The 8,470-nt window shown below is 65.9% G+C and overlaps 1 protein-coding gene across 1 annotated transcript in view; it reads right to left on the minus strand.

The window, feature by feature from the left end:
* Positions 1-4,959, minus strand: part of NACC2 (NACC family member 2) — a 58,733-nt gene extending 53,774 nt beyond the window's left edge. Inside the window, exon 1 of the mRNA XM_039859036.1 lies at positions 4,851-4,959. The gene's annotated coding sequence lies outside the window, so the exon portion shown is untranslated. The remainder of the gene's footprint in view (positions 1-4,850) is intronic.
* Positions 4,960-8,470: the final 3,511 nt, after the last annotated feature.

The raw sequence follows: 8,470 nt of genomic DNA on the forward strand, positions 1-8,470 counted from the left end.
AAACCGCTGACAACAACAAAAAGTATCAATATACAAAATTTAACAAAGGCGCTTAGCAGCGCGACGGAAACTAAATTCAATGAGCAAAACTGTGTTAACATCGTGAATCTTTTAAGAGCACAGGAGTCCAGAATGCGGCGAAGGCGGTCACTTCTCCCTTCGCGGCACAGAGACGGGGACAGGCGAAGACAGGACCTGGGGTAGCTGCTAAGGGCCAGGGACCCCAGAGGGGACAACGTCTCAGACCCAGGTCCTTCTGCTCCAGCAGGAGTCGGGGGGTTTTCCTCCCGACACCCCAGCAGCCCTGCCTGCTCCCTACTGGCCAGACTCCAGGAAATACCAGTCTTCGGAACACACCGGCTGCTGGGGCGGAAGCCCCCTGGGAGCCTAGGGACGGGGAGGGGACGTCTCCTCTATAACTAGGGGAGCCACTATAACGAGGGGGGAATTTTGTGGGGCAAGGGGCGGGGGCTGTGGACAAGCAGGCGTCCCGCCCCCAACGCCTACAGTGAGGGGTTCCCAACAGCTCTGGCGGTACAGCCACATATTACTGCCTCCAATTTTCAAAGATGTGTCTCCAGAAATACACTTGGCTCTGACCACCAAGGGCTCAGGAAATTTTTATTTTCAATCAACAAACACTCCTAGAGCACCCAGCCTGGGCCTACTGCTGTATCTGATGCTTCTCAGCAAATCCAGCACCCTTCGCATCTACTCCCTAGGTCCAGGCCACCCTCAGGGACCCAGTGGCTGAGACAGTGGGCCGGCCTACCCTGGGCGGGGGACACAGCCCCACAGCCCAGCTCATGGCTCACCCCAGTGACTATATATGGACACTTTCAGGCCCCTGCCGCCCCGCCCCGGCCCTGCCTGCTTCCCAGGAGCAGGGGCAGGCACTGGGCGGGGCCCAGGAGCTCCCAGCCCATCCATGGCCAAATGCCCTCCTGGCTGCAGAGCCCAGGGCCGAGGGGGAGGGGCAGGATTCCTTCCGAGAGACCCAGAGCCAGCCTCTGCTCCCCACAGGGCCAGAGAAGCGGCCTGGAGCAAAGTATGCCTCCATCCTCCCTGGAGACAGAGGAGCAGCCTCTCCTTAAAGGGGCGTGCGCCTGTGCTGGCTCCGGCCTGCTTCCTGGGAGGGGGCATGTTGAGAGGCCCTCAGGCCAAGCCCATCCTGCACGGAGGCCCCAGGCTGGGCCCACTCACCACCAGCCTCCCAGCGCCGAATATGGAAGCTACTAAGTAGCATCCCAAGGTGCAGGCCAGACCAGGCGCAGAGGGGGCCGTTACCCACCCAGACTCACGGCCTTGGGCTGGACGTGACCCGGGGGAGACTGCGGAGCTCCCACAGGACTGCCTCCCGCCTGGACACGGGCCCAGCCGGCAGCGGCTGGGGGTGGGGCAGGGCCCAAAGAGCCCCACTCCCTCCCCCTCCCTTCCCCTGCTCAGAGGTGCGCCCAGGCCTTGATGGGTGCCCGCTGTGCTTGTCCTGGGTGCTGCTCCCCGCTCCAAGGATGCCGACCACGGGCCACCAGAGAGCCCTGCTCCAAAGTTCGCGTCCCAAACACTTCAGACGCCTGTGTGTCCACCCAGCCGCCCCTTACAGAGATCCTAGCCCCAGGCCGCCCGCTTCCAAAACCTGAACTTTAAAGACAAAGGCCAGAGGCCGAGGAGGAGGAGGAGGAGGAGGAGGAGGAGGAGGCCCAGCTCCCAGCGATCAAGCAGCTGCAGGTGACAGGGTGAGCTGCGGCCAGCCCCACAGCATGTTTTGCTAATGACCTCATCCAAGCCAGGCCTGGGGAGCGATTCGCAGATTCCCCCCGGAGGTGAGTGGTGCCTCGAGCCCTGTTAAGTGCTTTTCCCAGGCAGCACCTTGGGGCCCGAGGCCCGGAAGGGCCGGAGGGCATGACCTTGCAGACATACCTGGGTGGCTCTGGAACTCAGAGAAGAGGCAGCCAAGTGGGCAGGAGGGAGAAGCACAGGCCTCACCCAGGGGTCGTGATGGGAGCCACACACATCTTGGAATTGGGGTGCAGACCCGAATGAAGGCCCTGGCTCTAACCATTGTTCCCCGAGGGCCAGTGCTCACCTCGGGGAAGGCTGGGGGTGGGGGGCTGGAAAAGCACACCACACAGGAAGGGGGTGCCCAGCAAGGGCCCGGCACACACACCCTACAGGCAGGCAGCCTGGCTGGGACAGCTCAAGGCCCAAGTGAGCCAGCCCTAAACGGGCCCCGCCGCCCACGCTAGCCGCCGGTCAGACCCCAGACCCACCCCGACCTTACCAGCACCATAGTGGGGCAGGCTCTGGGCAGCCCCTGCCCACCAGGAGCAGCTCTGGGTCTAGCCAGGGGCTGCTGGCACCTGTTCCTGCTTTGGAAACACCTCTCAATGGCACCACACTACAGGGCTTTGTTCTCCATCAAAAGAGCAGGCTTACAAGGCCAGCCCCAGATGCCTCGGCCCAGGGTACCCCTTGGGGACACTGGCCCTAGGAATGAGCCAGGCCCAGACCTGCCCAATCCACTGGGGGTGCAGAGGTGGCCCTGGTCCTCAGAAGAACATGCTGGTGTTCTGGAATGACAGCGGACATCCGCCACACTGCCCCCAGCCACGGTGGCCCACGCTTGCAGCCCACGGCCCGGGACAGCACAAGCCCGGAGGGAGGACGAGGCAGAGCCCAGGAGACGGAAGGGGGCATTTTGGGGTGGGGCAGACGGAGACAGGACCTGCTGACGTGGGCCACAGGGAACAGGCCCCGTGGCTGAGGTCTGGCCCTACTCACGTCCTGTGGAGCCCGCCCCCGGCTCTGCATTCTGGGGGTGCAGGGACCTCAGAGGAAAGGGACAGGGGTGGAGCCCTGGGATTATTCCTGGAAGGGTCAGGGCCACAGTGCTTGCTTCGTCCCTGGACTGGACTGGGCGCCCCTCCCCCACCCACCAGAGGCCAGGGAGCAGGACCCTAGAGGCTACGAGGAACCCCGAAGGTGAGCTCAGCACGCACATCATCCCCGTCCCTCGTGTGTGCATAATGCGCGCTCACGCCTTAACTGGAAAACAGGGAGAGGCTGGAAGGGTTCTGTAGAACGTCACCCCCAGGCCCACCCCCCAGAGAGCGGCCCCTGCACAGACAGGTGGGAGGCGTCCCCGCACAGACAGGTGGCGGCCCGCGGCCCCGCACACTTTCTCCTCACACAAGCAGAGGGTGGACAGAGCCGTCACAGTCAGCAGCGTCCCCGCCCTGGGTGTGACCACTGACAACAGATCTCTGGCCACCGGGAGGTGACGAGTGCTATCTTGTTCTACTTCTGTGCTTTTTCCAGCTCACCGAAACCGCGGGGGGCCCGCCACCTTGGGGCCCACCGCCTATTTCCTTGGCTCAGGCTCCAGCCGAGGTACCACCCAGCAGCGGGGTGACCCACAGGGAAAACACCGCCGGGCCTCCAGGGGAGACGGGCTGCACCCGGTGGGCCGCGGGGAGAAGGGGAAGTGGTTGCTGGAAGATGGACGGGCTGGCAGCGGCCTGACCCCTCACCTAGTCCTTCCTGCCAAGCCTCGTTTCCTGTCTGCAAAATGGGGTGGTTCGTGGACGCTGCCTCTCCTGGGGTCCCGCGCGCCTCACCACCACCACCCACTGTATCGCCTGTGCTGAGAACCACCTCGTCTTACTGTCAGCATCTGGGCGAGCAGGACGGGGAAGGCAGGACGGACAGGCACAGGAAGCAGGAGGGGGGCTGCTGGCCCCCCACCCCCCACCCCCGCGTGTGCTTACAGGGCGATGAGGACGGCAGGCTCCCCCAGACGCGAGCACAGAGGGCAGGGAGAATGGAGGCCTGGCGCCTTGGCCCCCAGACCCCCACAGGACGGACTCCGGTGCCCGACGGGCCCCAAGAAACAGCACTAGATGGAGGCGAACGCCCATGTGGGCAAAACATCTCCGGTCCGAGGCCCTGGGGAGGGGAGGGGAGGGAGGGGAGCGGAGGGAGGGGAGGGCGCCGGCGGCTACGAGAAGGGCCTGAGCCCGGCTCCAGGGAGGGGACGGACGGCGGCAAGACCACAGGTTTAAGGGCACCAGGAGAGAGTTGGCAACGCCAGCCCCAAGACCAAACTTCTCAGGAGCCCAAAAGAGAAGACCCGGCGGTGACCTGTGACCTCATGACCCCCACACCACCCACCAGCTCGGGTGCCCAGCTGGCGCCGTGGGGGGTGGGCAGCGGGCTCAGGGTTCACCTGAGCTTCCGGGGGAAGGGGCTCGGGCCCAGAGCCCCGCTCGCGGCAGGGACGCAGCAGCGGAACACAGGTGGGGACTCCCGCGCTGCGGCCCGCCCCCCGGGTTCGCCCGAGCCGGGGTCCGCACGAGGGCGACCGGGACAGTGATGCCCACGGAGGGGGCCCAGAGGGGCCCAGAGGGGCCCAGACGGAGAGGGTCAAGGTTCGATGTGGCGCAGCCGCGCGGCCGGCCTCGGACCCGGGCCGGGGAGGGAGGGTGGGAGGGAGGGGTGTGTCCCCTGGGCCCTGGCCCGGGGCCAAACACTCGCGGGCCTCCCCGCCCCCCAGGGATGGGCTCGGCCAGCCCGGGGGGGGGGGGGGGAGGGGGCGAGTCTGGAGAAGCCCCGCGGGAGGGGAGACGCCCAGGGCTGGGGTCTGCCCGCAGCGCGCGGCCCGGGATCCCCGCTCGGTGGGACCTGGGTGCGGCCCGGCTCGGTTCGGTTGCGGGCGCCTCCCGCGGTGCCGGGCCCCGCGGCTACCTCCGCGGGCCGACGCGCGGCGCGCACTTGGGCTGCGGGCGGGCGGCGGGCGCTGCGGAGTTTGGGGAAGTGCGGCGCCCCCGCGCGCGGCGCCAAGCGGGGCGTACCTGCGGGCGCCCGGCCCGGTCCGGCCTGCGGCAGCAGCGGCCGCAGCGGCAGGAAGTGCTCCGGCGTCCGCGCGCTCCGCTCACATGGACTTTCTCCGGCCTCGCCCAGCACCGGCCGCACCGCGGGGCGGGGCGCGCGGGGGAGGCGCCGCCGGCCGGTTAAAGGGACAGCGCGCCGGGCGCGCGCGCACTCGCCGCCAGGTGGGCGCCCGGGAGGGGCGTCCCGCGGAGGTGGGATTCCGGGGAGGCGACGGCCGAGGCTGGGCCGGGGGGGCGGTGGCCGCTCCCCGCCGCCGCTGCGCGCCGCCTGCTCGAGCTCCCGGCGCCCGACCCCGCGCGGGGCACCGGGCCGGGACCCGATTCCTCCCCGCAGAGGGCCGGGCCGATGAGCACCGCGGCGCCGACCCACAGCCTCCCCGGCCCTCCGGCCCCCGCACGGCCCCGCAGAGCCCCGAGCGCCCCCCGCACCCCCCACGCCCGCTCTGGCCCTGGGGCGCCCCTCCCCGCGGCGGCCGCATTGGCACGGAGCAGCCTCAGGGATGCGGCGCCAAGTGGGGCTGCCCGCCGCCACCGACGCCGGGGCCGGCCTTGGAAAGCGGAGTGCGGGAGCGTCCTCGGGTGAACCACGGGGCGCCGGCGCCTCCTGCGCGGGGCCGGGAACTACGAGCCGCGGCCGGGGTCTGCTTTCAGGCCCGGCGTGATCCGGGCGCGCTGGCTCAGGAGTCACTCCCACCACCCACCCGCCTGTGAGCAGAGGGAGTTTTAAAACAAGGACGCGGAAATAAAACCGGCCACGCACCTGTAAGGGACCCACAAACGCCCCACTTAGGACAGGCTGCAGTGGTCCTCCGGGCTAGAGGCGGCCTGGCTCAGGGCACCCTCACAAGGGTCCTCTCAGAAAAATGGGGTGACACCAAGACAGCGATCCTGAGCATGGGGTCACTAGGAGGAGGGGTTCCGGTAAAGAGCAAGATGCCCGCCCACCATCCCAGAGCACATTCTGGGCCCCTCCCGGAGTGGGAGGGTAAAGCCCCCCAGGACAGTTAGCCAAGGTCATTTGCAGGACAAAGTCAGAAGCTGCACTTTGTATCAGTCCCAGGCCCTAACTTCACACTAGGCCCTTGATCTTGGTCATGGGCTCTCCCCAACTCCTGCTCGAGGGCCTGCACAGAAGACACTCCCCACCAGCTCACCTGTGCCTTGCCCTCTGGGGACGAGCGTGAGCTCAAGGACTCTGGGAGTGCCCCCAGAAGCCACTTACACCTACCCGCGTCCCAGGTCCCACACCATGGTCCCAGCCCACTGCCGCTTCTAAGCCCTCAGGGCACGACCTGCTAGAGACGCCAGCAGGTGGCTCGGCATGTGCTTCTGTCCCAGGAGGTGAGAGCTGAGAGAGACAGGGAAACTGCCGTGCCGAATGCAGCCTGCTCTGCGGCGGGGCCGGTGGGGCCGTGGGCCTGCGCCCCAGCTGCTCAGCAGCCCCGGGATTCTGGCCCGCTCCTCAGTGCTATTTAAGATCTCAGGGGAACACAGTCTTCCCGAGCCCCTGGGAAGCGGTTTCTACAAATGACACCTGTGAGCAGAGACAGGTGTTTCCAGCTGCTTCCAGCCCAGCCATAAGAAGCCTTCCACTAGGCCCCGAGACCCTCCCTTGGCCAGGGCTGAGTCACAGTGTGTAGGGGACCTGGGCTCGGTCTGGAGATGCGACAACCTCACTAGCACCAGGTGAGGACGGGGCGAGGTGCTGGCCATTCTGCACAGGCCTGGGGGAGCCGGCCCCCTGGGCACGGGCTCACGTATTTGTGTTTTCTGATTATTGACATCACTTTTTTTCTAAATAGTAATGAAATTCTTTATTCCTTAATGAAAGCATTTGGAAAACACTGAAAGTTTCTAGAAGACTTTCTAGAGATAACCGGAAGCCTGTCCTCTGAGGCTAATGGGGTGGGGTGCAGTTTGCGTGAGTGTCTGTGCACCCGGCCCCCACGCCTGCCCGCAGTACATGCCGGCGCTGGACGCCTCAGCCGCGTGCGGTGAGCGCGCCGTCCAGCTTGATTCTCACGCTGGTCCTATGAGGTTAGCGCCCCTTCTTTGCCTGTCTCACGGATGAGAAAGATGTGGCTTAGGAAAAAAGCTCAGCTAGCTTGGGGCCCACTCACTCGGGTTCCCCAGCAGGCAGGCGGGGCACAGCGGGACCTGAACCCACAGTGGGCAGGGCCTGCCAGGCTCTTGCGGCTCCATTGGATCATTGTGATTATTTAGACGTTGGGACCAGCCCGCCTGCTGCTGGCTGATACGCCGGTCAATGGTCTCGGTGCCCTCTTGAGCGGTCTGATTAGCATCGCAGCCCCTCTGAGATGCCAACGAGGGTTCTTTCCGCTTAGGGAGGCCCAGCCTGGCCTCTGGTCCTGAGCGCTTGTGGCCTGAGGTTTGATTTCCCTTGTTTCAGTGAGAGAAAGTCAGGCTGGGGGGAAGAGCAGTGTCACGAGAGATAAATAGATAAATATGCAAATTGATGAGCCGCTGAGGTGTGGGGCTCTGGGTGCACTGGGAGCCATGCTTTGGCCTGGTCTGTCCTCCCCTGGGTGGCGGAAGCCTTTGGTAGCCTGCCAGGTGCCGCTGTTGTGGTCCTGCAGGTGGCCGAGTGTCGGAGAGGTGACGAGGGGGAGCTGGGCTCCCATCCAGCGGGGCGCTGGAGGAACACCTCTCTCCTCAGGGGCTCCTGGTCCACGCCAGTCAACCGAGGCTATCCCAGCCACACAGCCGAACTCTGCTGGCTCTGCTCCTGTCTTCTGGGGTGCCACGTTGGTTCGGAGGCTCCCATGTACAGGCTGTGGTGCCCAGGGCCGCATGCATGGACCTCAGGCTGCATGCACCCCCACACTGAACGCGGCGGGCCGGTCCGTGTGCACGGCCGCATCAGTTCTGGTGAGAGGCTTACTTCCTCCATCCAAGACTCATCTCAGAGAGGGATTAAGGCCCATGAGGACTCACTCAGCCAGCTGCTCCCTCGACCTGTCCACGTGGGTGGCTGACGGCCGTCTTGGAGGTGACATGGCCAGAGCCCAGACCGGCTCTCCCCATCTCCACGGCAGCAAAGGGCGGCCCACCCCTCAGAAGCACCGCCCCTCTCCTGGCCAACCACCTCGGGCTTCTTGTCACCGTCCTCACACCCCAGATCCAGTCTGTCCCCCAGCCTGACAGCTTCCCCGTAAAGCTGCATCAGGAATCAGGCCACATATCACCCCTCCCAGTCTAAACCCCTGTCTCCTCTCCTTTGCTGCTGCAGCAGCCCCTAAAACTGGTCCCCCAGCTCAGCATTCACTCCCCGCCCCCAGCCCCGCTCTGCCCAGGCCTCCCCACACAGCAGCACAGAGAGCACGTCCTTCCCCCTGGGGACCCCTCCATGGGCTCCATCTCACTCTTCGGAACAAAAGCCTGAGTCTCCGCAGTGGTCAGGACCTGGCTGCTGCCCGCACTCGCCCCTCTACCGGGCCCTGTGCGTCCCCTACCTGTGCCTCCAAGCCGACTCTCACTTCCTCGGGGCTTCTGCCCTGAAGTCCCTGGATCATGGGCCTCCAGATGGGGCCACTGCCTCCGCTGTCCCCGACCCAGCCCCC

The sequence above is a fragment of the Pteropus medius genome, unplaced genomic scaffold (assembly GCF_902729225.1).
Source record: "Pteropus medius unplaced genomic scaffold, Ma_sr-lr_union100, whole genome shotgun sequence".
In the NCBI taxonomy this organism is placed as follows: Eukaryota; Metazoa; Chordata; class Mammalia; order Chiroptera; family Pteropodidae; genus Pteropus; species Pteropus medius.